The sequence below is a fragment of the Rhinoderma darwinii genome, chromosome 9, assembly GCF_050947455.1.
Source record: "Rhinoderma darwinii isolate aRhiDar2 chromosome 9, aRhiDar2.hap1, whole genome shotgun sequence".
Lineage (NCBI taxonomy): Eukaryota > Metazoa > Chordata > Amphibia > Anura > Rhinodermatidae > Rhinoderma > Rhinoderma darwinii.
Window position 1 is genome coordinate 101,105,064 of NC_134695.1, and position 27,598 is coordinate 101,132,661.

The 27,598-nt window shown below is 42.3% G+C and overlaps 1 long non-coding RNA gene across 1 annotated transcript; it reads left to right on the forward strand.

Annotated features, from left to right (window-relative positions):
• The first annotated feature begins 5,473 nt into the window (after nt 1–5,473).
• On the forward strand, nt 5,474–20,653 carry LOC142660530 (uncharacterized). Its single transcript, XR_012850513.1, has 3 exons — nt 5,474–5,629; nt 8,722–8,813; nt 20,459–20,653. It is a non-coding gene; the product is annotated as an uncharacterized LOC142660530 (long non-coding RNA).
• Nucleotides 20,654–27,598: the final 6,945 nt, after the last annotated feature.

Here is a 27,598-nt window from a genome sequence, read left to right on the forward strand (position 1 = left end):
AACAGAATGCAAATAGGTAAAATGAAAAGAAAATCTTCAGGTCCTCAAGGCCAAAACTGGCTGTGTCCTCAAGGGCTGAATTTACCTGTAACCTATACATGGTGGATGTGTTTGGTGGGCTAAGCCTGTGTTTAATAATTCAGGTTATTAGGAAATGATGATGTCATCAAAATGATATCACTGCTGGACTCTCCCAGGCTAGATGCCTAGGGTATAATATAAATGACCATGGTAATTCATGACCCTTTATAACAACCAACTTTCAGAACCCTTGTTAGATGGGTTGGCAAAGACAGTAAATTGCTCCCTGGACTCTCTTAATTATATAGATGACGAATAAAACTTGGAAGTTCATGGAGGTTTCTTACTGCAAATGATCAAGTTCCATTATAATCACAAACATTGGGCAGGAAGACACGACGTCCTATACTTATCTACATCTAGTTTCTTTCCTATCTTGGTATTTGACACTTATTACATCCCAATTTCTGAGGGACATTCCCATCTCAACGCCTGATGTGAAATAATTTAATACATTCTGGAGAAGCCTGGTAGGTTAGTGCGTCATTTGGACAACTGGGCACCGACCTGGGTGTGATGATGTTGGGAGTTATGCAGTAGGCTGCCATATTCTGAATGCTATTAGATGCCTACAACACCGGGAGACCATGGTCTACCCTCACAACAGTAATAGACAATCCAAAAACAGACCTGAGACAGTGACTGGAAGGTCACGTGGTGTCTTGTAGTTCCTTTTAGTTGTTGGTCTGCACTATGGGGAAGGGTCACGTGTGCAGGTTTCTTCAGGTTTGTTGCAATGCTCTTGGAACTTCTTCTTTAGCAAACCCTTACCCCTAAAACCACTCTCTTGCACAAGACCATGTGTGCCGCTCGAGTCCCGTCCGTGATCCATGGAAAGAAAGGACATGTTCTATCTTTCCATGGATCGGAGAGTCGGCTCCATTAAAACTATCACCCACTGAAGTGAATGGGTCCGTGAAAGTGTGCAAGTGGGCTTAGGCTTTTTTTTATGATGTCCTTCTGCTGCTCCAGATCCTTTTTTACAGAATGAGGGGCACTACATGGCAGCCAGTGGTTGCTACAGGAGAAGGAACTTTTTATCATCTGTGACAGGCTGCTTCTGTAGGAAGAGATAAGCAGTATTGATGTAGTGCCGCTCATCCCTATATAATCATTTGGTTCTTACATTACAATGTGATACAAATACTATCTACAGACATGACAATGGAAAATTTCAAGTGATGTGTAATACATTATATAACATTGTTTGCTATATTAGTGCAGATTGTTACAGAAAGTGAGAAGACAAGACGGACCTGGAATGTAAAATCTGACAAGGATTTCGAACCGTCACACAATGAGCTTAACCAGAAGATCTTAAGACCTCCTTTTGCAACTTCATTAATACTTGTGAATGTGAGAAGCTATAGACTGCTGTCTGAATCCCTAACTCAAGCAGAGATGAGTGCGCCTTTGATCATGTCTTAAAGGTGGATTCAGCGCCTGACAATTCACTGACAAGGATTTTGGGGGCTTCTTTGAAAAGAACTGGTTTACAAATGAATAATTTGCCATAAAAGAAAAGAAAAAAAAAAATCTCTAGCAATTTACTTTCCTAATAATAGCGAAGCATAGAACCGTGAAGCCGAGAGAAAATGCCGGCACCTCTCACCCCCGGCGATCAGCTGTCATCGCTGGGTGAAGCTGTGGCCGCTGCAGGGGCAATGTAGCAGTACATGCCGCCCATTCAAATACATAGCTGTCCATGTAATGCAAAGATGCACCGGGTCCTCCAGAGCAGGACCCGCTCTTACAGAGCAACTCTCCGTTCTAGCTCATGGATTGGGATCCAAAGCGGGCAACCCCAACTATGATGCCCGTATGCCCTAAGCAGGTATTATCTCCTCTTGACAGCTCCAATCGTAATACCCTATTAGGATATGGACTTCATATAAGAGGGTCTAGCACCCATTACCCCTTTGTATTATAGCCATTTTCTCTCTTTCCCTGCCAAGCCCTGTCCATCCATATATTACATGCATGTAGTTCTACCATTGTAGAGTCGATGAGCAGCTGGACACATCGTCCCCCAGTACAATCAACTCAGGAGCCAGGCAGCTCTCAGATGGAAAGGGTTGTTTGTGATAAGACAACTCCTCTAACTCTACTTTTTCCATACCTGCCAAGAGTCCCATTTTTCACGAGAACTGGGCTGATAAAAGATTTGGGTTTATGCAAATTAAAAGGGTGTTTCCATGCAGTTCTGAAAGTGGACAAAGAGTTCAAGGTGTTGACTTGGCTGCCAAATTTCTCAGATCTCAAACTGATCGATCATCTGTGGGATGCTGTAAAGTCTATGGCCACGGTCCATCGTTCTGCCTTAATCCACGACGGCCGTGGCCATGGACATCTTACCTGCTTGCAGTGTCGTCCTCCTGTGAGGCGCCAGCACTCACTTCCGGACATCGACACTATCTCCGCCTGCGCGTGCACGGTCTTAAAGGGCCAGAGCGCACATTTTGCAGGAAGTCTGCAGTCTAGCCCAGGATGCCCTGGGCTATAAAAAGGGCTCTGCCCTCTTGCTCTTTGTCAGAGCGTTGTTTCTTACCCATAGTTTGTCGTGCTAATGGTCTCCCAGTGTCTTCCAAGGTTCCCAGTGTACCTTGTTCCTGTATCCTGTATCCCGTATCCTGTTTCCGTGCCGTGCTGTTGCCTAGCTGTTGCCATGCTGTACTACAGTCTCGCTTGATTTGCTACGCCTCTCCTGACGTCTTCCGCCGCCTGGACGTGCCTGCCTCGCTACTGTCTACGATTGCCTCAGGTATCCTCGCTGAACTATAGAACTCTGTACTTACCTGTTTGGCCAGCTGCCATCCCGCTACGCTACGCTACGGATCCAGTGGGTCCACCCCCCGCATCGTGACAGTTGTGCTGGTAACAAGTCTGATCCATGGAGGCCGTACCTCACAACTTATAGGATCTGCTGCTAACACAGTGCCAGATACCACAGGACACCTTCAGAGGGCTTGTGGTGTCCATGCCTTAACAGCTCTGAGCTGTTCTGGTGGCACAAGGGGGACCTACACAATATTTGGCAGGTGGTTTTAATATTATGGCTGATTGGTGTATGTATATATTTATTTATTTTTTGTTTTTTAATCTGTCAAAATGGTGTGAGGCAAGTGTTTTATTGCGGCCCCTTGAATTAGCACAATATGACAATCTGGCTCTGAAACCAAAAAATGTTGTGCACTGATGGTTTAGACACTTCGTAAGGCTGGGTTCACACGACCTATTTTCAGGCGTAAACGAGGCGTATTATGCCTCGATTTACGCCTGAAAATACGGCTCCAATACGTCTGCAAACATCTGCCCATTCATTTGAATGGGTTTGCCGACGTACTGTGCCGACGACCCGTCATTTTACGCGTCGCTGTCAAAAGACGACGCATAAAATGACTGCCTCGTGAAAGAAGTGCAGGACACTTCTTTGGACGTAATTTGATAAATGAAACGCAAAGTATATTAAAAAGTTGCTAAACTTTCATTATACAATGATTAACCTTAAAAAAAACATCAATCAGAAAGACCCTGTAAGGCTGGGTTCACACAACCTATTTTCAGACGTAACCGAGGCGTATTATGCCTCGTTTTACGTCTGAAAATAGGGCTACAATACGCCGGCAAACATCTGCCCATTCATTTGAATGGGTTTGCCGACGTATTGTGCAGACGACCTGTAATTTACGCGTCGTCGTTTGACAGCTGTCAAATGACGACGCGTAAATTGACTGCCTCGTCAAAGAAGTGCAGGACACTTCTTTGGACGTTTTTGGAGCCATTTTCTCATAGACTCCAATGAAAACAGCTCCAAAAACGGACGTAAAAAACGCCGCGAAAACATCGCGAAAAACGCGCGAAAAACGCGAGTTGCTCAAAAAACGTCTGAAAATCAGGGGCTGTTTTCCCTTGAAAACAGCTCCGTATTTTCAGACGTTTTTGGTCACTACGTGTGCACATACCCTTAGGGTATGTTCACACGACAGCGTCCGTAACGGCTGAAATTACGGGATGTTTCCGCCTGAAAACATCCCCGTAATTTCAGCCGTAACAGCATGTGCAGGCGCTTGAACGCCGCGTCCATTACGGACGTAATTGGCGCTGCTATTCATTGGAGTCAATGAATAACGGCTCCAATTACGGCCAAAGAAGTGACACGTCACTTCTTTGATGCGGGCGTCTATTTACGAGCCGTAATTTGACAGCGGCGCCTAAATATACGCCTCGTGTGAACGGACAAACGTCTGCCCATTGCTTTCAATGGGCAGATGTTTGTCAACGCTATTGAGGCGCTGTTTTCGGACGTAATTCGGGGCAAAAACGCCCGAATTACGTCCGTAATTAGTGCGTGTGAACATACCCTTAGAGTTTCAGCAAAGTACAGACTGGAGTTCGAGCTAATCTGATGGGAGAAGACCCAACATCATCTAATACGTGACTTTAGAGTGAATGGTCCAGCATCTTCTTCGTGTTGGGTGTAAGGCCGCAGCTACCGATTAAATAAACATGCTTCTTTCTAAAAACAAATAATCTCCTATTAATTCTCATTGAACGCATGACGTAGTCAAATAAGAGCTAACATAAATGTCAGATGTGTGGTGTAAGCCGACGTTACATGTCGTATCATGTCGCTCATATTATTCACAACAAGATCATGATCACGTTACAGCATGTCTGGAGTCAGACGCCCCGCAGCATGGTGGCAGCTCTCCTGGAATATGCTAACATTTCACCTGGCTTCCCTGGCCGCACAGTCTTTCTATGAAATGTTTGTAATGCTGCCAGCAATGAAGATCCTGGGCCCCAATGCCTAATTTGTCACGAGGCCCCCACCTACCATGTGCCAGTTATAATACTGGTGTCTTCTAATGTGGAAGAGGGGACCAGGTGCCACCGCTGTTTCTCCACCCACTATTGTTACACCCCAATGGTGCCCATTGTTAGCCCTTTATTTATTCCCATCCCCATTTGATATCCCCCTTATTAGCTAAAGTGTGCATAATCAGGGACCCTTTTAGGTGTGGTAAACTGGGCAATTGCCTAGGGCCCTTATTTTCTAGGGGCCTCATAGGATGGTAATATTTAACGGTGTATGGCGGTATTATTTGGAAATTGAATTGTAGCACTTTGTTGAAACTATATGTCAGTATTATGAATGTAATGTCCCCCCGGAAATTACTTGTGAAATGTGTTGTGAATGTATTTTATGAATTTTTTTTGCACTTTTAGGTACTGTCACTTTAACATAACAAATGTGAAGTTACAATGCACTGTGTTACAGCCTATGAGGGAGTGGCTTAGACTAAGAATTTTCCAGAAGGTGGGAGGAGCTTAGGACATAGAGCGGTCCTGGTTCAGTAAGAGGAGGAGTTACAGTGGCAGTTGGAGTCAGAGTCGGTTGGAGAGGAGGGGCGTGGTACCCGGGTCCATCCAGCTAGGATCCAGTAATGGCCGGACACAGGATGAAAGCCTCAGGGGAGGCCAGCATGACTGGGGGACAGGGAGGAAAGGGTTAATTTTGAGAAGGAGGAGTAGGAGGATGAGTTAGGTAAGAGTTAGGGGGGGTGGCTTGAAGGGGCGAGGTTAGGGGATATATAGGGTGAGTGGGGGAATTGAGCGCCATTAACAGGAGGATAGCTGTGTAATTTGCGCACGGAAGTGAAATACACTCGTGTGAATAAGGCATCAAGAGAAGGAAATCTGAAATCTACTAAGGCCTCATGCACACATCCTTCACCGTTTTCACATCCATTTAAAACGGATCCGTGTGTCCGTTGTGACATCCTTGTGGTTTCCGTTGTCACTCAGTTGTTCCGTTTTAAACGGATGTTGTGCTTCCTTTTGTCTTCCGTTTTAAACGGTCCGTTAAAATCCATCTTGTGTTTTGAATGCAGGGAACTTTGGCATGCCCTGCCGTTGCTTAGCAACGGATCCGTGAAAAACAGATGGCACACAGATGCCTTCCTTGTGCCATCTGTTTCTTTGACGGACCCATAGACTTCAATGGGCCCCACGGTCACTGAACGACGGAGAAAAGTAGGACATGCACTACTTTTGACCGAACGGACGAACGGAACCGTCAAAACAACGGAGGTGAGCATGGCCCCATAGAAATGAATGTGTCAGGGTGCTATCCGTTAAAAAAAATGGATAGCACCCTGAAGAAAATAACTGAAGTGAGCATGAGGCCTTAGGCACGGACACGGAGTACACAAGGAAACCACACAGATACCATAACGGACATACGGATCCATGAGAAACGGCCGTGAAAATGGTGATGGAAGTGTGCATGAGTCCTAAGAGTAACAGAAATCCATTCTGTGGACAGTGAACAATATCACCATATATGTTGGTCAGTCTCATCCTTCTTATATACACTTTACTACCCTTACTGACTGAAAGCTGCATTTCTGGACAGATATCTTATAGTCCCACTGAATTGATAAAGGGTAGTAAGCCACAAGGAAAGCAGAGAGAGAGATCCGGTTTCCATTGAGTTAGCCATCTGCAACCACCACCACCTATTTACCTCCAGCCGTAAACCAGCTCGGAGGCACCGCTCACCTCTACAGATGGCTCCAACCAGAAGACCACTTCAAAGGGATAACACCCTATGAAGTCTTCCAAATATTATACTTTTCTGGGGGACACATACCCTCGATGCGACCCCCCCCCCCAGCAGTTCGTAATGACCAACCTCAAGGACTCCCACCACCGGCTGTCATGACACCGGGACCCCCATTAAAATGAAAATCACAAATTAACACTCATACCAAACACACCTTTACTAGCGCTAGCTAATTCTAACCGCGTAAGGTTAAAACAAAGCAAACACACACAACAAAAGGACCCGATAGATCAAACAAACAAGGGCGGGAGGGTAGGAGCTGTTTTTTTCCTGTTGTTCCTCCCGCTGCTTCCAGCTCAATGCCGAAAACAGCAGGAAGAACTATATACACAACCCTTTACTCCTCCCCCTAGCTCCTCCTGCCATCCCCTGCACTGACCCCTTCATGACCTGAAGTATTAACCCCCTCCCTCCTATACCGGTCATGGAGGCTTTCCCTTACGTCTTTTGGGCTGCAGTCCAGCCTCTTCTAGAAAAACTGTCTAAAAATGGCACGAGGGAACCCTACTTTGCTTAATCCCAGGGCTTTTATTTTCTATAAAACCAGCACAGAGAATAGTTTGCCCTTCAAGGATATGTCCACTGCATAAGTCCTGATTAAAAATGTTCCATAGTTTTCTCCAGGTCCTATGCAAAACTATACGTGTCCATGGTAACATATTAAAATCAAACTGTGTGGCCTGATCCCACAGTCATACTCTTCTACATCTGTCCCCTACTATTTGCTAACTGACCAAATGTATTTTAGTAAGAAATAGAGGACGGGTGGAGGGCAGTGTGAGTGCAGAATCAGGCTACACGGGGATTATTTGTAGTCTGTTATCATGGAGACACATAGGTCTGCATAGGAGCTGTAGACATGAAGTAATAGAACACTTTTCAAGACTAATCAAATTGCTTCATTTTCAATGCATTTGGACAATAAACTAAATTTGGTTCGACGGTGGACATAGCATTCAAATTGAATCTCTACCTGCTGGGCAACTTTAAAGAGGACCTGTCACATCTCCTGATATACTGTATCTGTTTTAGTAAATAATTGTATTCCCCATAAATTAACAATTCTGAATTATATTTTAATAGAACACTATGTTTGCCTTTCTTCTATTATTCCTCCTAGAAATGCATTAATAAATTGACAACTGGGTGTTACAAATTGGGGGTGTGTCCCTACACAGACTGACACTGTCCAATCAGTGCTGACAGAGTGAGACAGTGTAGGGACATGGCCCTTGGACAAGGGGAATGGTAACACCCAGTTGTTAATTTAATAAAAAAATTCTAGGAGGAATAACAGAGGAACGGAACAATGCAAAGCTCATAGAAAATAAGTTCCAGAATTGTTGTTTAATGGAAAATACAAGTGTTTACTAAAACTGACATGTAAGGAGAAGTGACAGGTCCTCTTTAAGAAGGCTTTCCGAGATTCAGGTGAGCTTCAGAAAACCTCTTAGGGCCCTGTTCTCACAGAGTTTTTTTTGCCGCGTTTTGTTCCACGGAAACCGGGTTTTTTTCCACAGAAACCGCGTCGGAAAAAAAATGGGTGAAATTGCCTCCCATTGATTTCAATGGGAGGCGGAGGCGTTTTTTCCCCAAAAAAAACTCTTGCGATAAAAAGAAGCGACATGCCCTTTCTTCGGGCATTTCCGTCTCTGACCTCCCATTGACATGTCAATATGAGGCAGAGAAAGCATTTTTCGCTGCGTTTTTTTTGTCCATGGATCTTAAGTAGTGACATTTGAAATGATGCCATGTGACCATAGAAATCCCTTTAAAAAGCGGACAACCCCTTTAAGATACAGTTGAAGCCTCAGCAGCATTACCAGCAAAGAATAACAGATTATTGAACAGTCTCAAAACTGAATATATCAAGTACATAAAAGAAAACATACTCAAGTGCTGGGAACCGGCATTTCTGCCTTAACGGGAAAACTGTTGTAAAAGTTTAATGATGATTATATACAGCATTTAAGTCCTGTCATTTTGGTTTATGCATTTTTTTTTTTTGTCAGTGGAAGATCGGCATGAGACGGGACTGCAGTAGCTGTTTTATTCTTGGAAAACAATGTAATTCTTTGCAGATGTAAAGGGGACAGAACGGGAGGTAATTATAATTAAAGAAACACTCCAGACAAAACTGATACACTGTGTAATGCCTAGTGATGGATCGGAGGGGGCGGAGCATAACACAGGTATTCAAAGAACACTAAATAGAGAATCCCTGTCTCATGCACCGCCCTCTACAGCCCAGCATCGGGGATAACACATTATTGCTTGGAGTATTCCTTTTATGCTGCTACCGGAAGGGCATTTGTAATCACTGTGCATTGTTGCTCATGGCCAATCGATTGCATCCCTTTCTCTTATAAAAGTCTATATTAATGGGGGCTGTCGAGGGTCCAGTTTTTTTGATCATAGGAATAGAGCTGCAGACTTCACTTTTCTCTGAAATTGGGTAACACAAGCAGTGAAATCATAAAATGAGTTGGCCCATCTCAACAACCCCTTCCCTAAAGGAGGACCCACTTGCAACCACCAGAAGAAGCTGCAGGTGGAAATGTGGTAATGTATGGCGCCCATTCAAATCTTCCAGAGTGACAATTCAGTCGTCCAGAGCGTGAGCCACTCCTTGCAGCGACTTTCCGCTATCTTAGAGAAAGGGGCCCTGAGTAGGGGACCCCCTTCTATGATGTTTGGACATACGGATATGTCCCTAATGGGACAACCCTTTCAAGTACATGGTATTAAATTTTTTAACATTTTTAATTCATTAGTGCAATTTTTTCTATACATATTAAGGATAGTTGAAATGAAGGCTAGAAGGGAGTTACAGGACTCAGAATAATTAGTGTGAAAATATCTAAATACCTAACATTATCATAATACGCCCCTAATACATCCAAACTGTAAAAATGTACTATTCTCTTTCGTTAAATTGATCACAATAAGTTTATCACAGCAAAGTCGTAAACTGCAGAAACTTACTTGCTGTCTTCTTGACCCTTGCTTAGTGCAGTGTGTCCCATGGGTAACGGCCATCTGTTTTTAGCCAAGCTGAGAACCCAGAGAATGCAATGGGGACACATGAGCCAAAAATTGTAATCTGGAGATTTTCACAGACAATTCCTCTCATAGTGGGTAATGCAATGCTTGATCCCTGTAGCATATCTGCAGTCCACAATAGATGCCTAAAAAAACTAAACTAATAGAACTTACAAATTATCATAAAAACGAAAAAGTTTTCTGATCCTCATAGCTGAATAATTATAGACAAACGATAGTTTGAAGGAGGGAGCCATAGAAATTCATTGACTAATACGTTGGTGGAGATTTACTTAATAATTTAGTAAAATGTGTAATTTTAGGTCCTAAATGGTCTTACGGCTTCGTTTTGTATGGAGCTATAATAAGGCTCCTATAGACGTACTTGATGCCTCTACTGTACCTCTGCATGCCTCTGATTTTGAGGTCAGACAGAAAACAAATTGTGCCATGCTCTATTGGACATCATAATAACAAAGGTATCATCCCCTAAAAGCATTGCTTCTATGGAGAATATCTCAGAATATACGGTGCCCGACTGAGCTGGTATGGCAGTGAATGGGGGGCATGGGGCTGTGTACTAAGTAACTATACACCCTCCGTGCACTGCAGTACACCCTTGTGCATAAGCCCTTACTCTGTGTGATCTGTATCAAGAGTAGGAGTAGGCCGTGCCATGTCATATCTAAGTGACCTACAGTGCAATATATTCACAATGACTTAGGTCTCTCATGTACTTAGTGATGCAACAGTTATGGGCTGCCATCTTGGTTACCTATAGGGATTGTCCCTCTGCCCAGCTAGGGAACCTTGCTGAAGTAAATAATGGATGGGGACCTAAAGTCATAAGAAGAAAACGGGAGATTGTAGACCTAGGGCAGCATGGTGGCTCAGTGGTTAGCCCCATTGACTTGTGGCATTGGGGTCTTGGATTCGAATCTGATCAAGGGCAACATCTACATGGAGTTTGTATGTTCTCCATCCCTATTAAAGGTTTACATTTTATATCATCAGATATCTAAGTGGCATACAGGAGGCATTATAGTAAACACTTTTCTGGTGCTAGTTCATGTCACCCGTTCTGGCACTTGATCAATCCCCTTGTGGAGAGCGGTTTTCTGCATTTAGATATAAACCACCCATTGCGAAAGTGGGATGGGTTTATGTCAACCTGACCTAGACCACCGTCAATGGTCCCTATAACAACAGTGAGGGCCACATCAATGACATATATGTCCGTGATAAGCAACAAAAATAATTAATATCTGCACATCAAGGGCATTAAGAAGGACATCTGAACAAGCCACAGGTCCACCACAAAATACATAGGTTCTCCAAGTCAGCATTACCCCTGTGGGACAATTTTTGTTTGCGTTCTTATGTTAAGCAATGTCAATAAGTGCAGAGTCAATGATTTCTAACGATCGCATGGGCTCTCGTATTAGATCAGGTAAAAGTTCACCACTCAATTGTGTATGTTCGGTGTGTCATTAAGATTCAACTATTAACTAATGTGTAACACGACTCATCCAATTTCTATTGAAGGCCGAATTTGGTTTGAACATTTATTAAGAAGCCTTCAGCTTAAGCAGCAATATAGTTAATGGAGAATATTGGATTGCAGAATTTGTTATCCTGGAAAATGACAGGACACATGATTAAAGTGAGGTTCGACATGACATTCTTACAAATATGTCCCGAGAAGAGACCTTTCATCTAAAAAAATTATGATCACTCCAATGTATAGTAATTTGTTATAACTTCAATACACCTATATAATGCTGAAACATTTGTCATAACAAAGAAAAGTAAAATGTTATATTGATGAGCGAAATTTTAGAGTAAAATTTTATTGGATGAGTAATCTACTATCTACATAAATGTAAGAGTGGATTTCCGATCATCTGACATATTCGGGATGGTGGTGATGACAGATAACCAAAACTTTTGCACTTCTGAATACTTCAAAACAATAAAAAATGTAAGAAAAAATAAACAACTCTATTGGATTAAATTTCTGAAGTCTATGTAGGGGGAACCACCTTGTCATAAGACTAAATACATGATGGCTCAGTCTAGCCTAAGCCAATGGCTGGGAGTCCTACCATCTAGGAAGGAATAAAGTACATTTTAGATATGGTAGATTGTTGGTAGTTTTCCTTGCCAACTCTGTAAGAGAGTTTCAGGAATTAGAAAAACGACATTTTAGAGAAAGCTGATATAGCATGGAAAATGTCAACAACCATGAAGGATTGTCCAGATATTACCCATACGCTGTGTAGTCCACATAGCGCCTGCCTGCCTCACAACCCTCAAGTCAAGAAGAAGTCAAAATTGAATGCAACGCCCCTAAAGGAAATATTTCAAACCACAAAGCAAAGATAAATTGTAAATATTGATCAACGGGTTGTCCTTAGACCACATAGTAGTTCTCTAGGTTCAGGGAAATTCATATAGTCAACCATCGGACAGTGCAACAAATTGGTTGGCCAACACTTATTTTCGACAAATTTGGGGAAGATTGAACATACATACAGAGATTATGTGACACATTTAAAGGGTAAATAAACTTTTTTAAACTTTTGACATGTCATAGTAGCATGTCAGAAGTTTTGATTGGTGGGGTGTTCGAGCACTGAGACCCTCTGATTGCTAAAGCTTAAGCCTATCAGCACTTTGTTTCTGATCGGCTTCCCTTGGAAAGCCGAGCCCGCAGTGTACAGACTCATAGACTTTCTGTGGAACCCGTAAACCTCTCTGAGAAAAGCTAAGAAAAGCCGATCAGAAATTAAGCGGCACAGCGATCACCCAAGCACTTCTGCGATCAGTGGGAGTCTCAGTGCTCGGACCCCCACCAATCAAAACTTCTGACATGACACTATGACATGTCAAAAGTTTTTCAAAAGTTTAGTTACGCATTAAAGACTCTACTGATTAAAAAAACAGTTGATTGTAACATTTTCTTTTCTCGGTAGAGAACTTTATATCCAAACTGATTGAAGAACTAGGATTCTAACACAGATGGAAGGATTATTCCTTCATCTGAGACACATGAACTAAGAGGGCTTAATTTGGGAAGAAGTCTCGCTGAAAGTTAGAATTTGTAATATTTGAGGAACTCTGTAGCCAAGATGACCAGGAAGAGTCCCAGACTTTTCCCTGATTTAGTAGATTTTATACCCTCAAGGTGCTCCTCAATTTCAAAACAATTTCTTATCGACCATTGAGTAGGGGGGATTTAGTGAAACCTCTCCTTAAAACCACTTCTTGAGAAGACCACTCCTTCATCCGGACCAGATTTTCGGTGACAGAATATAAATATTTCTTAAATACAGATTTGAAAATAAAGATTTTTTTTCAGAATTTTGGGTTATATTGTGGATTGGATGAATTGTAATTATTTTATTATAGAGATTTTGTTTTCTATTCGCCCCTTTTTTGCATCTGATAATCTGGAATGGTTGTTAATCCAGTGGCTGTTGATGACAGTGTAGAAGAATTATATATAAATGGTCTGTGCTTCATGAGTAACATTTATCTAGGTAGTATATTTTCTTCTCCACGTCCTCTTACTTAATGCCGTACCACTACACTTTGTTGTCACTCGCTTCCAGCAGAAGATGAGCTGTTGCTTTCAGCCAGCGGGGTTTATTAATAAAAATGCACTTTTAAAACATGAGGCTGACTTGATATATCTTCATTTTATTTATGTAGCTCGAATGTGAATGCACTGTATAATGTCAACATTTTGACACCTCTGCCAGAGCTATCAGGATCGGAGGTGAATGTCATTATAATGTGTCTGCAGACTGGCGGCATAAGATATACTCATTGTATCAGCGTGCTGGAACAATTTGCTTAGTAAAGTCATTATATTGTGTTCTCTGGCTGTAACTTTTATATTATGTGCCACAATGGAAGTCTTGTGTGTCATTACTATTGCATGAGGTGTAAAGAGGGAACCTGTGGAGAAGACGGAAAGCTCCTTATGCTTCATTTCATCTGCAGGGACGTTGGGAATTTCTGATAAGGCAAAGAAATTTGGACTAATAATAATTAGTTATTCATTAGTAAAAGACAAAACGACCTTACGGTATATATAAATATATATAGATGTGTTTTGCTTTATGAACTGGAGACTGGATATGATGTAAATTAAAGGGGAGCTCTGATTTGGACAATACCTTTTAGTTAAAAGGGTTCCCTGAAGAGCATAGGGTTTCCTGTTGCTGGGCCCCCAGAAAACCTGCAAGCAAGCATTTAGTTCCCCTGCAGCACCCCCACAGGGGAAATTGAGCATTACATAATTCCCATTAAAATCAATGGGCTTTCTGTGTAATGAATGGACACACCGGGTCCTCCAGCTTTTTCTCTGGATAATAAATGAGGGTTTTAAATTGTGGACCCCCTCTATTAACTTGGAATTTTGTAGTAGGATATTTTAAAATTGGTTTTTAAAACCAGACTTTTCTAAACACCTTTTTAAAGGCTAATGAAACCTTTGCTTTATTTTATTTTTTTAGTTTTTATTATATGTATTATGGGGCATAAAACATTCCTGCAATTGATTTTAATTTAAAAAAAAATAAAAAATATAATTTTTTTTCTTCTGCAGCTTTCATCAATTACATTAACATGCTACTTGTCCGTTCAGTCTCAACCCTGTCGGCCGGTTATTGTCGACTCTTCTTTTTTTATATGATTCGATTTAGTTTTGATGCGCTTAATAGGAGGACCAAGATGGCAGACCTGGGGCCCTTCATTAGACAACCAGGCTGCCATGACATTCATCAGCACAACGCGATCGGATCGCTAGTGGACTGATGGGGTGACAGAGGCTCCCTCTCCTTTCTATCCAACGGCTTAAATAATGCAGACACTATTGACCACGGCATCTAAGCGGCTAGATAGCTGGGATCAAAGTTGTCTCCACTCCCGGCCATTAGAGCAGGCTGTCAGCTGTAATACACAGCTGACACCCGCCGCAACTCAGCCCCATAAGCCCGGTCCATAATTCCCTACCGACTTCTGCTATACATGTGTGGCAAATGTTGGGAAAGGGTTAAAGGAGCTCCAGGCAAAACTTAGTGATGCTTAGTTCAAGGCCAGAGGGGCGGAGCATGACACAGGAAATCTCTCATTTGTTCTATTAAATCCTGTGTTCTGCACTGCCCCCTCAAGCCCTGAATTAAGTATACAACAGTTTATCAGTTTTGCCTGGAGGGTTCCTTTAAGGGCACATCCATAAATAAAAGTACCCTTTCCTTTAATTGTGGCATTTATAGATGCTGAAAAAAATCCATAGAGAGGTGTTTGAACCATGTTTAAAGCAACCTCCCAACTCAGCCTCATTGCCTTATGCAGATTGAGAAAATGATCCATAGTCTCTATATATATATACCCATGAATGTAAACAAAACCTGAATGCAAATAATGCAAAGTAAAGGCAGATAAATGCAATTCATTAGCAGTATTTCCAGAATGTGTATTAGGCTATCCTCTAAAAGGCTGCTTAGACAAGTGTGTCATCAAGATACACGCACACCATGTAATCTTATCTAAAGCTCTATCTATCAGCAGAGCAATGTTCTTCTCCTGCAGCTGTGTCACAGAATCACATCACTTGGCTGACAGAGAATGAGAAAGGGGCGGATTTCGAGCTCTCTCGCTTATGACTGCAAGAAAGACTGCACAAAAAAGATTATATTTTTAATCGGAGATTAACCCCACAATGGCCTGATCAACTTTTAAAAATAGGGCATGAGCGCAATATGAGTATATAACATATATACACTACCTACTCCAATTTAAATGGCATGTATCACTAGGACAGACCGCTTTCATTCTGTAGGATGCCCTAATAAATGTACTCTACTGGATGCATTTTCACCCACTAGAGAGCCCCCCGAAGGGGCTCACTATCTATATTTAAAAAAAAAAAGAATTCACTTTAACCACTAAGCCCTTACAATGGGCTAATACTGCCTGTGACTTTTCAGGTTGTACTGTGTAGACTGAGACAGAGTCAGCAGCATCTCATCATCATCAGATTATAAAAGAATAACTTAAACTGCAGGGAGATAACACAGGATCTCACCATTGATAATAAGTGATAGACAATGCTCCCCTCCTCCCCCTCCCTAAACAGTGACTATTGCACAGTTCACTGAGCATACTCATTGCACTTTCCCACAAGTCAATAGGTCAATTTAATTTGTGAAATATATTGAGCTTTAGAAGTTATATTGTAATAGTTACTTTACTATGTTTGTGACCACCGGTTAGCTATGAGTGTTAGACGGTCAACTATTTATAGAGGACGTTAAAAGCAAAGCTAAAGTTTCTTGGTCGTGTTGTTTGTTCCCATGTGCCATTCTGAATCTCGTGCAGAATTGCTTCAGATTGGCACATACTAATTTAGAAGATTACATTGGTTGGGGTTTTCGGAGATGAGATCACATCAAATCCATGAACAGGGGACCCAACACTTGGTAGATAGTTAGACCCTCGCAGCATTGATGTCAATGGAGGGATTGCCATCAAGACCTGTACTGAAGGTGTCAGAGAGGGCCGTGGCTTTTTTTTGTGCACTCTGTACTGACAAGGATCAAGAACACCAAAATAGCTGTCTTTGGTTTGGCGGATATCCCTACTCATGTTTCAAAGGGGTTGTACCAGAATTGACAATTATTTTCTATCCACAGGATAGGTAATAATTGTCTGATCGCAGGGGGCCCTTATTGCTGGGACCCCACTGATCGTGAGATCTGGGTCCCAAACCCCTAGATCCTCCTCACTAGACCCCCTGTAGTGAAGAGGAGCTTGGATGGAGCGGAGGTCAAGCCTCCCCCTGCTCCATTCAATGTCTATGGGACTGACAAAAACAGCTGAGCACTGTACTCGACTGTTTCCATAATTTCCATAGACTTTGAAAAAAAAAAAAAACAGCAACGCACATGCTTTACTGCTGCTCCATTCAATGTCCTCTTCACTGCGGTCAAGCAGTGAGGAGAAACAGGGGTTTGGGACCCCCGTGCTCATGATTGGTGGGAGTCCAAGCGATCAGTCAGTTATAACCTATCTTGTCGATAGATCATAAATGTCAATTGTGGGAATACACATTTAAGGCTCTTCAAAGGGTGAGTGTAATGACGGGGTAGGGAGACAGACAGGTGAGCCCTAATCTACCCGCCACTCAGTCCCTGCCTACTTGCAATGACCCGTCCTAGGTGACGGGGTACAACTGGGCGACGGTCCCTACGCTCAGTAAGTGCACGACAGACAAACAGACAAGGGTACACAGAAGCTAGGGAAACGGGACAGCTGCCCACGGAGACACCGTGAGCAACGAGAGTAGTGAACGAGCCGAGTCAAACCAGGAGTGCATGAGGTACAAAACGCTGAGCAGGAGAGTGGTCAGTAAGCCAAGGTCAATAACAAGCAGAGGATCAGTAGTTCAAGCAGCAGCAGCAGAGCCAGGAAACAAGCAGAGCAGAATCACAGGCAAAGGAGGAACAGGAAAGGCAGGCATAAATAGACAGTGGGCGGGAGCTAGCTCCGTCTGGCCAGGCTGTGATAGGCTCTCCCACGCCTAAGTCTGCCATCCTGAGTGGTAGAAGATGGAGTCAGTCTCACAGATATAGGAGCAGGTGCAGACTGATTACCCACGGGCGTCGACACAGAAGCTGTGTCTGGCAGCTCCTTTCCAGTGAGATATTGACCTAAAGGGTAGCTATCTATGGGTGGAACTAGAAAGACAGTTTTCTTTCTCTTGGGGAGAGCTATTTTGCATACTTTTTCCCAGAGAGCATTGCCTGTAAGACTCCCTACACCAGCTGGGTCTCCACAAGGAGAACCGGTACCCCCCAAGTTTTGGGCACCTTAAAAATGGAAAACTCCATGAAAGTAAAGATCCTAATTACATTTGCTTAGCATCACTATTTTGCTTTTTGTATCAATTTCAGCAAAGAGATAACCTCCTTTATCTAACATCAGGCTACTGTATTTGTTGTTAATGGATCTTACTTGAGCTTTTTTTTTTATATGTTTTTGTCCCAGCTTGTGCTCAATAACACCATAGACGTTTATAGCATATTGACTGTTTCTTTATCTACCACTGATAGGACTCGGTCGATCTGACTTTTATGGCATATCTAGTTGATCCTTTTTTCCATCCAAGTCATCTGACTAACACATTAATATTTAATACTTTTATTAGGTATTAATGTGCAGATAAAGAATTACAAAGCATTTCCTTTCACATTAGGACACTGTAGTAAAATCAAACTTAATTGAAACACATAATAAACAGATCCATCAACAGCAGCTTGCTGGTAGTTTCCATAAATTAATCTTAAATCAACTTCTGACACACAATGCATTCTGTTCAATGTGTTTTAGAGAATCAGTAGTGTAATTATAGGGGTGCAGCAGTTGGACATTGAAGCCTGATGGAGCCCAGATGGACAGGTGATAGTTGAGGCCCTACTAAAGATTTTGCATTTGGGTCTGTGGGACCTACATGTTACCCTTCTGGAGAGTGAAATAAACAGGCATGTTTGATAGTGATTGATCTTTTGTTCGCTTGAATTGCCATTTGTCGATGGTCTTTGAGTATCTTTACGGAAATCCTCCAAATTATATGAGTTGTGTGTTTTCTTCCATTCGAGTATTTTGGGTCATGGGTTGAGATGACACATGATATTAGCAATAGGTAGGTTATCCTGTGCTCGATTCTATATGTATTTCCCTGCTGGCAGAGCTCCAACTATTCATTCACAGCTGCACATCTTGAATAGTAAATCACACATGCAGAAAGCCGCTGTCTCACATTATATATGTTGTTTTTCATGATAATTTTCTTCCTTTCTGACTGATGGTCGTGGCAAATTTAGCAAGGATCAAAAAAATGCTTAGGGATCAAACAACCAACCTAAATACTTCAACATAGAGTCGCTTAATCTTCTAATATATATATTTTTTTGTTCCTAGTTAATAAGACTTTAAAAATAGTATGAAAAATAATATGCTGTATATATTAAAGGATTATTGTTGTGAGTGATTTCATGGGTCTAAAAAAACATGAATTATTAACTGGGACTTTGGAAGAGTAGTCATCATAAGGTAACAGCAGGATCTTAAAGAAAAAGGTTTAGGCACTTGTGTATATATAAAAATGCCAAAGGACATATTCTGATATGGTAAAGTGAGATGTTGCATTTGGTACCATTGTACAAAGGGTCCAAAAATTCTTAGGTTTGTTGTGTAACATGCTGCCTAGTAGTTCGAGTGTACCTAACCTTTCAGGTGAGTTTTCAGAATAATCTGTCATATGTGTGTACATAAGGAATAACACTATTTCTGGCTATTATATGATTTGCATCCTTAATTTTTTAGCAGTTTTCACCTCTGCAAGCTCTATCTTTAATTTCCAGTTTTCTCTGTGCTATTGGGTCTGCTATCATGTCTGCCACACATTGCACACGTAGATAAGAGAACATCTTGCTCCCCAAATTCTTGTAGCACACCCTCAGAAGCAGCAGCAACATGGAGCATTAATAAGCAGTGTAGCAGAGCACTGAGGTAAAATAGAACACTTACTAGAAGCTGAAGGAGCGTCTGTGTCTCTCTGCCTCTCTCTCTTTTTCTCACTCTGCTCCTGCTCCCTCCTCTTCTCTTCATCTCCATAGACTTCTATGGGCTTATGTCATCAAATCCCTCAGTGACCTTTTGAAGTGACGGATTTAGCGTAAATTTAGCGATCAGCGCAGGAGGCAGGGGGAAGAGGTGCTTGATAAGTGGAGAAATTGGCATTTTTTTCTAATAAGATATATGATAAAGTTTCTTAGAATTGCTTGTACACTTGATTTCAGCAAAGTTTGTTGAAAAGTTAGTGACCATTTCAGTTTAATCTCAGATGCAATATTGCTAACAAGTTACATTTAATGGCAGTGGTGTACATAGACGATAGTGGGTCCACATAGCAAAGATAAAAATGAGGTCCCATTCAGTAGCTGCTTGACACCACCACATTCCTACCAAACCAGGAAAGTGGTCCTGGTGCCCTTATCCCTTTTTCACTTCCCCGTTTGCCAACATTTCTTCACTTGTGGTGACCACAAAACAGTCACAGCACTAAAACACTTAGAAGAAGAAACAACATTTTACACCTGTTATTTCACAACGTTGCTAAGGGTATGTGCACACACACTAATTACGTCCGTAATTGACGGACGTATTTCGGCCGCAAGTCCCGGACGGAACACAGTGCAATGAGCCGGGCTCCTAGCATCATACTTATGTACGACGCTAGGAGTCCCTGCCTCGCTGCAGGACAACTGTCCCGTACTGTAAACATGATTATACTACGGGACAGTTGTCCTGCAGCAAGGCAGGGACTCCTAGCGTCGTACATAAGTATGATGCTAGGAGCCCGGCTCCTTGCACTGTGTTCGGTCCGGGACTTGCGGCCGAAATACGTCCGTCAATTACGGACGTAATTAGTGTGTGTGCACATACCCTAACTGTTTTCTAATCCTGTTCCTGTCCTGCTGGCAATTATAGATGATCATTGTAAAGGAAATTATTATGGCAAAAAACCTCAACACAGACAGATAAGGGTATGACTTGATGGATGTTGTATCTGCTATGGAATTTATCTATAACATCTTTTCTAGGGTTAATTGTCAAGCCATTTCTATTTATCAGGCGGTACTTGTTTGTTCATGCACTGAGATGAACTCCCCGGCGCCCAATTACATTGACAGCAATCTACAACAAGCTCATTGAATCAGGACAGAACAATAGCCCTTGAGATAACTTTATCATCAAGAGTTTTATGAATGCAACCCAGATGTGGATTGAAAATATAAAAAATGTGTTTCAGCTATGTAAAGATCTTCAACAAGGTATTGTAGTTAAAAAATTATTTGGTTATTGGTTTGTTGTTTGTGCTGTCATCATATGTTAAAAAAAAATAAATGGAATTATAGCTGAGATAAGGTCTCCCCTTATGTCATGTGCACTTTTGGAGAATATTTTTTGATGTAATGCAACAAAAATACTTTCAAGGTATGTGACTCGCCAGCTGAAAGTCCAGTTGTGCCTGGAGTTGGGCTGATGTGATAGCAAACAAAAACCTGATGTGAGAAGTCCTCAGGATGACTCCCGGCTTACTTTGGGCACATTAAGACACTGTTGGCACCTGCATAGTTTTTCTTCTGGTAATATCCAATCGATAGAGCATATTTCTTTACACTGTAGACTAGGCAACTCATGGCACGACTTGAATTTCTCTGATGGCACTAAACTGTCCAATTCAGACAAGGATTGTTCTGACCAATTCAGGAATCTACACAGTCAATCAAAAAACGTGGAGGTTCTCCGTGCATCGATCGTACTGATCAGACATTAAGGAACCAAGGTTAGAATTTGCGGCAGAGAGGAGCCAAGCGAGCCCAGGTAAGACAGAGTTTAGGGGTAGAAAATGAACATTAAATTCTTAAGAAATAGTGACCATCATTTATGAAGCTGTAAAATCCTTACACTGGCTACACCAACACAGATAGCTTAAGCTAAATATAGAGGTCCCATACATTTTCGCCCAGCCTAATGATAATCAGGCCATTATGGTAGGCAAATTGAGCTTTTTTTTAAAGACTTTTGAATCGCACAGAAGAGAGTTGTAGATGTAGAGTAATTGACTGATCTTTAAAGGGAGTTTGTCTGATTCTTTATGGCTACTGATCTAATACTAGTGCCAGGTAGGGCACTCAAGGAACTTTTACATGGGCCAATTATCGGGCAAACGAGCATTCACCGAACGCTCAATTCCGACCATTGCCCCGTGTAAACAGGGCAACGATCAACCGATGAAAAGCAAACGCTCGTTCATCGGCTGACTGTATCGTAGTAAGAGGACCCTTAAACACATGTGCAAACATATCTTTGTGGCCACACATAGACTTAGCAGTGCAGAGGAAAATAACTTTGATCACATATAAAAATGAGCTTGCAAGTCCTGCCAGTAGTTCGGCTCTCGTGAGTAAATGCCCAATGCCTCTCCCTTGGTTTTGAAGACGGCTTTACCTTTCTGCTATGGCATGGTGTTTGCCACTGAAATCTCACGCATGTGCTAGTGGAGCTATCAATCAGGACCAAGGGGGATAAATTTGGAAGGGTTTACTCCGAGAGGCGGTACACTTGCCGGGTTAGGGACTGACTTCGAGGCACTTGCTGTACTTGGGACTGCCCTCGAGGCACTTATAAGATTATCTGCAAACGCGATCAAAGTTCTTTTTCTGTGCACTGCTCAGTCTATCTGTGGCCACAAAGGTATGGTTGCACATGTGTTTAAGTCCCCTATCGGGTGCTGGCATTAGCTTAATAGCCATAAAGCATCTGACAGACTGTGTTTAACTTAGATGGGAGCCCAACTGAGTTTGCAACACCACTGGCAAACCAAATTGTCTAAGGCAGTTGTCTCAATAATAGTTGCCAGATTACAATTCAGGATGTCAAGTCTGGTGGACATAGTACCATATCAATTTTTGAGAAATGTTAAAATTATAGATATCCGTGTATCATTTTCTATATCTGTTATTCAAGGATGGGCCCGTAGAATTATTTCCTTTGTTGGACCCAAAGAATCCCAGTCCTACAATGGCCCAAAAGTGCCAACGTTTAGCAAATGGTTGCTATAGTCCAAGTGAAACACATCTTGAATATCCTTAAAGGGGCAGATATCCTCAAACTAACTCAATCCATGCCTTCTTAGCCAAGTTGACAGAAGGGTACGGTCAGAAACTGCCTCAGTGCACCCTAAGTTTTCCCCGACAAAGTAACTTTGAAATAGTTTTTGTCAAGACTCTTGTTTTTTCCTCTTACTCTGCGGAGTAATAAGACACTAAATTAGAATGAGCAGAAATTTATTTGACAGCGTTACGAGGAGAGAAACTGGAAACAAACAGTTGACACTGGGACACCAGAACGCCATAAAACTTTAATTAGATGTGTACATTAGTCATTTTTAAATTAAGGATTAATATAGGACATACGAAAACTCATGTCATAGAAGAAAAGTTTAAAACCTTCCTGTAAATGCCACTTCTCTCATTATTGGGAAGTGTGGTCTCCCGGGGACCATTGACCCAGTCTGTTTTATTTACAAAATCTAGTCAGACAGAGAAGAAGAGAATATAGTTAAGACATCCTCTAATCAAAATGCTCTAGGATGGCGCTTTCCTTCCACGTCTTGCATAAGTGAGTAGGGACTAAATAGATCTGACTGTCAGTTCTCCTCGTGAAGCATTTTTATAAGTGCTCTGAGATCCTATTTTGGAGGCAACGTCTTATATAATGCTGAAGTATTGTTACGACAGCATATTCTGTCTGTAAGGACACCGAAGGGATCCGAAAATGTTGGTATTAGCAAAATGGTAACAGGTTCTCTTTGCATTGAATATCAATAAATATGTTTTTTTGGGGGAGATTTGTGTCTCCCATTTTGTCGCGTAATGTTTTCATTTCTGCCTGTGTCGTTTCTATATATTTTAGTAAAATTCTGGATACTCCGTGGCTGAAAGCAAAAATATATCTAGTGGGGCATTGACTTACTTAATATACGATAGACTTCCATCAATTTAGATCACTGAGGACTGGCACGATCGCATGATGCCTGCTATGGCAATGGTTAGATTCTTAACAAGATTTAAGTATTTTTAATAAAAAATTGCACAAAAAGTAGAAATTGTTATTTAAAAGAAAACATGTGCAGTCAAAAATTGACATGTCCTTAGGCATACCCTGCTCCAAAGCTTCACTAGTTCTTACCTCCACCGCCCCACACGTTACCAGCTTTATTGCTGTCCAGCAACATTTGTATATTATCCCCCAGCTCCACCAGTCAGCTGGCCGTACATATTAGAACAAAGCGGCCCTTTCAGGACAGATCGCTACGATATGCCATCAATATCTGATTAGTGGGGGTCCGACTGATGTGACCCCAGTCAAGATAATGAAGTGGCAGTCGTGGTAGGCGAGGGGCCATACCACTTTTTCCATAGGCCGCATAATCAGCCCATTATAGTAAGATCAGCCAATCACGCTACACACAAAAAAATCCAACATGACCATTCATATTTTTGACAGACATTAATTGGTTGTCGGGCAATTTTTAAAAGATGAGCGGACAATGTAGCCGATATATCGGTCAACTATGATGTAACATATATGGCCAGCTTACTACATCCACCCCTAAGGGTATGTTCACACGCAAACTAAAAACGTCTGAAAATACGGAGCTCTTTTCAAGCGAAAACAGCTCCTGATTTTCAGTTGTTTTTGTAGCAACTCACGTTTTTTGTGGCGTATTTTACGGCTGTTTTTGAAGCTCTTTTTCAATGGAGTCAATGAAAAACGGCTCAAAAAACGTCCCAAGAAATGACCTGCACTTCTTTTGAAGCGGCATCTTTTTACGCGCCGTATTTTGAAAATGACACGTAAAATTACGCCTCGTGAGAACAAAACACCGTAAATCCCATTGCAAGCAGTGGGCAGATGTTTGGAGGCGTAATGGTGCCGTTTTTTCAGGCGTAATTCGAGGCGTAAACGGCCCAAATTACGTCTGAAAACACATCGTGTGAAAATACCCTTATTCCTGGCATAACTACACAACACCCTCTGCTTTGGCATTATTATGGACTATTGGAAGGTAATTTATGTGTTAAAATGGACGTTAAAATGGCCTGTTCACACTGTGTTTTTTGGCAGTGATTTTGACGCGGAAACCGCGTCGGTATTAGAAGCAAAAGACTTCCGAATTCGCTCCTAATTAATTTCAATGGGAAGCAGAGGCGTGTTTTTCCCAGGCGGCTTTTAGCCGCTCGCAGGAAAATAAAATGACATGTCCTTTCTTGCCACATGTCCGCCCCTGTACTCCCAATGAAATAAGAAAGAACCTGCGGCGCTAGTTTGTAAGCGTTTTTCGCTGCATTTTTTGCCCGCGGTCCTTGCATTAGCTTCAATGGCCATGGGCAAAAAACGTCCACAAAAAGCCCGGCAAAAAAGCGCAGGCAGGTCAAAATCTGCCTCAAATTTTTGAGGTAGATTTTTTTTCTGCCTGCAAAATACTCTGTGTGAACTAGGTCTAAGACAGTTATGGGATGAATTATTTGGGCTACAGTATTTTGATTTAGGGTATGTTCACACGGCCTATTTACGGACGTAATTCGGGCGTTTTTGCCCCGAATTACGTCCGAAAATAGCGCCTCAATAGCGCTGACAAACATCTGCCCATTGAAAGCAATGGGCAGACGTTTGTCTGTTCACACGAGGCGTAAATTTACGCGCCGCTGTCAAATGACGGCGCGTAAATAGACGCCCGCGTCAAAGAAGTGACCTGTCACTTCTTTGGCCGTAATTGGAGCCGTTATTCATTGACTCCAATGAATAGCAGCGCTAATTACGGCCGTAATGGACGCGGCGTTCAAGCGCCTGCACATGCCGTTACGGCTGAAATTACGGGGATGTTTTCAGGCTGAAACATCCCCGTAATTTCAGCCGTAACGGACGCCCTCGTGTGAACATAACCTAAGGCTGGGTTCACACGACCTATTTTCAGACGTAAACGAGGCGTATTATGCCTCGTTTTACGTCTGAAAATAGGGCTATAATACGTCGGCAAACATCTGCCCATTCATTTGAATGGGTTTGCCGACGTACTGTGCAGACGACCTGTAATTTACGCGTCGTCGTTTGACAGCTGTCACACTACGACGCGTAAAAATACAGCCTCGGCAAAAGAAGTGCAGGACACTTCTTTGGACGTTTTTGGAGCTGTTTTCTCATAGACTCCAATGAAAACAGCTCCAAAAACGGACGTAAAAAACGCTGCGAAAACGGCGCGAAAAACGCCGCGAAAATTGCGAGTTGGTCAAAAAACGTCTGAAAAGCAGGGTCTGTTTTCCCTTGAAAACAGCTCTGGATTTTCAGACGTTTTTGGTCGCTACGTGTGCACATACCCTTAGGGTATGTGCACACACACTAATTACGTCCGTAATTGACGGACGTATTTCGGCCGCAAGTAGTGGACCGAACACAGTGCAGGGAGCCGGGCTCCTAGCATCATACTTATGTACGATGCTAGGAGTCCCTGCCTCTCCGTGGAACTACTGTCCCGTACTGAAAACATGATTACAGTACGGGACAGTTGTCCTGCAGAGAGGCAGGGACTCCTAGCATCGTATATAACTATGATGCTAGGAGCCCGGCTCCCTGCACTGTGTTCGGTCCACTACTTGCGGCCGAAATACGTCCGTCAATTACGGACGTAAATAGTGTGTGTGCACATACCCTTAGACAGGTTTTGCGCATACAAGGCTGAATGCATTTTGTTGACCACATGACCATGGGTCCATCAGCAAGCGAAAGGTAAAGAAGGCTGCCGCGGTACTTTTTAGTATGCATATTTTTGTAGACCATATTTAAACAACTGCCCACAATGTGACTTCAGTAGACCCTCAGTACTGTGATCCCCCTGAATCTAGTAATAGAGATGGAGAAGTAATCCACACAGCCAAAAATCTCCCCAGCAATGCATCTCATTAACCTTTGGCAAAATTGACATACTCTTCGGCCATAGTTAACAGAAGGAAAGGATTTGCATGAAATTTATTTTTTATAACATTGTTAAAAGGGCAATAAATCTAAAGTGTGCTGATTACAAAAAGAGCTACTAATATCTCTTCCACGGACATGTCCAAAGGCTTCAATACCATAGAGACAGACCAGACAGCCCACAGGGTTTTCTGGGACTTTGATACGGATGATGGGGGTCTGACTCCCGGCATCCCATCATTGTTTACAAGGCACAGAGCATACATTTTTGAAGCTGTGCCTGGTAATGCAGCTCTCTGCTGCTCAGTCTGAGCTGCAATACCAGGCATAACCACTACCAAATGTATGGTGCTGTGCCTGGTAAACTATGAAGGGGCCCTTTAGGCAGCTGATCGGTGGTGCTGGGAGTCGGATCACCGCCAATCTGATATTGATGTCCTATCGTAAGGATAGGCCATCAATATCAAAAAGTCCCAGAAACCCCCTTTAAGAAAGGCTCCATCTCCCCATGGGCACTGCAACGTTAGCAGGTAAACTGGAACAATTAATCAGAGGGTAATACTGCCCTTTTATCCTAAAAAGAATAGAGGTAAAATAGGACAGGGACCATCATGCTTTACAACTAGCTCCAAAATGTGGCCCCATTGAGATGTCAGCAATAGGGACCTCTCTATTCTATGTAGGCCACATACAAGGTCTCAGAACTAGGGGCAGACATTATTTTTTAACGTCCTGTTAGTGATCCCATTGAAGAACACTACAGTCAGTCATTCCCCAGGACGGAAATGGCTGATAGCAGTGATCAATAGACTGCATGTAAATGTATAGTAAATTTAGAAGAAATAGACTTTAGGAGGAGGCTCCTTTAAGGCAGTTCCTTTTAACAATGTGTTTTGCTTTTGAACTATTGAACAGAGGAGTTTTTGTAAGTAAGGAGAGGAAAAAGGGACATTTTATCTTCCCGTCTTGAGTCCTATGTATCTTTATCCCATTTCTCGGCCTTAAAACCTTCACATATAATCAATGATTTCAGGTAATACTCCACTATTCTGCTTTAACAAAGAGATGGGAGAAACAAAGGGTTTTCATACAGAAAGGAATTATAGATCGATAACATCGAAAATGACAGGAAGAATAACAATACTTTAACTATAGATTCCCTTTAATCACCTAGGTAAGTGAGCAGCGCTGAGGGAATGGAGGAAAGATAGAGGCAGCAATGAGATCTATATG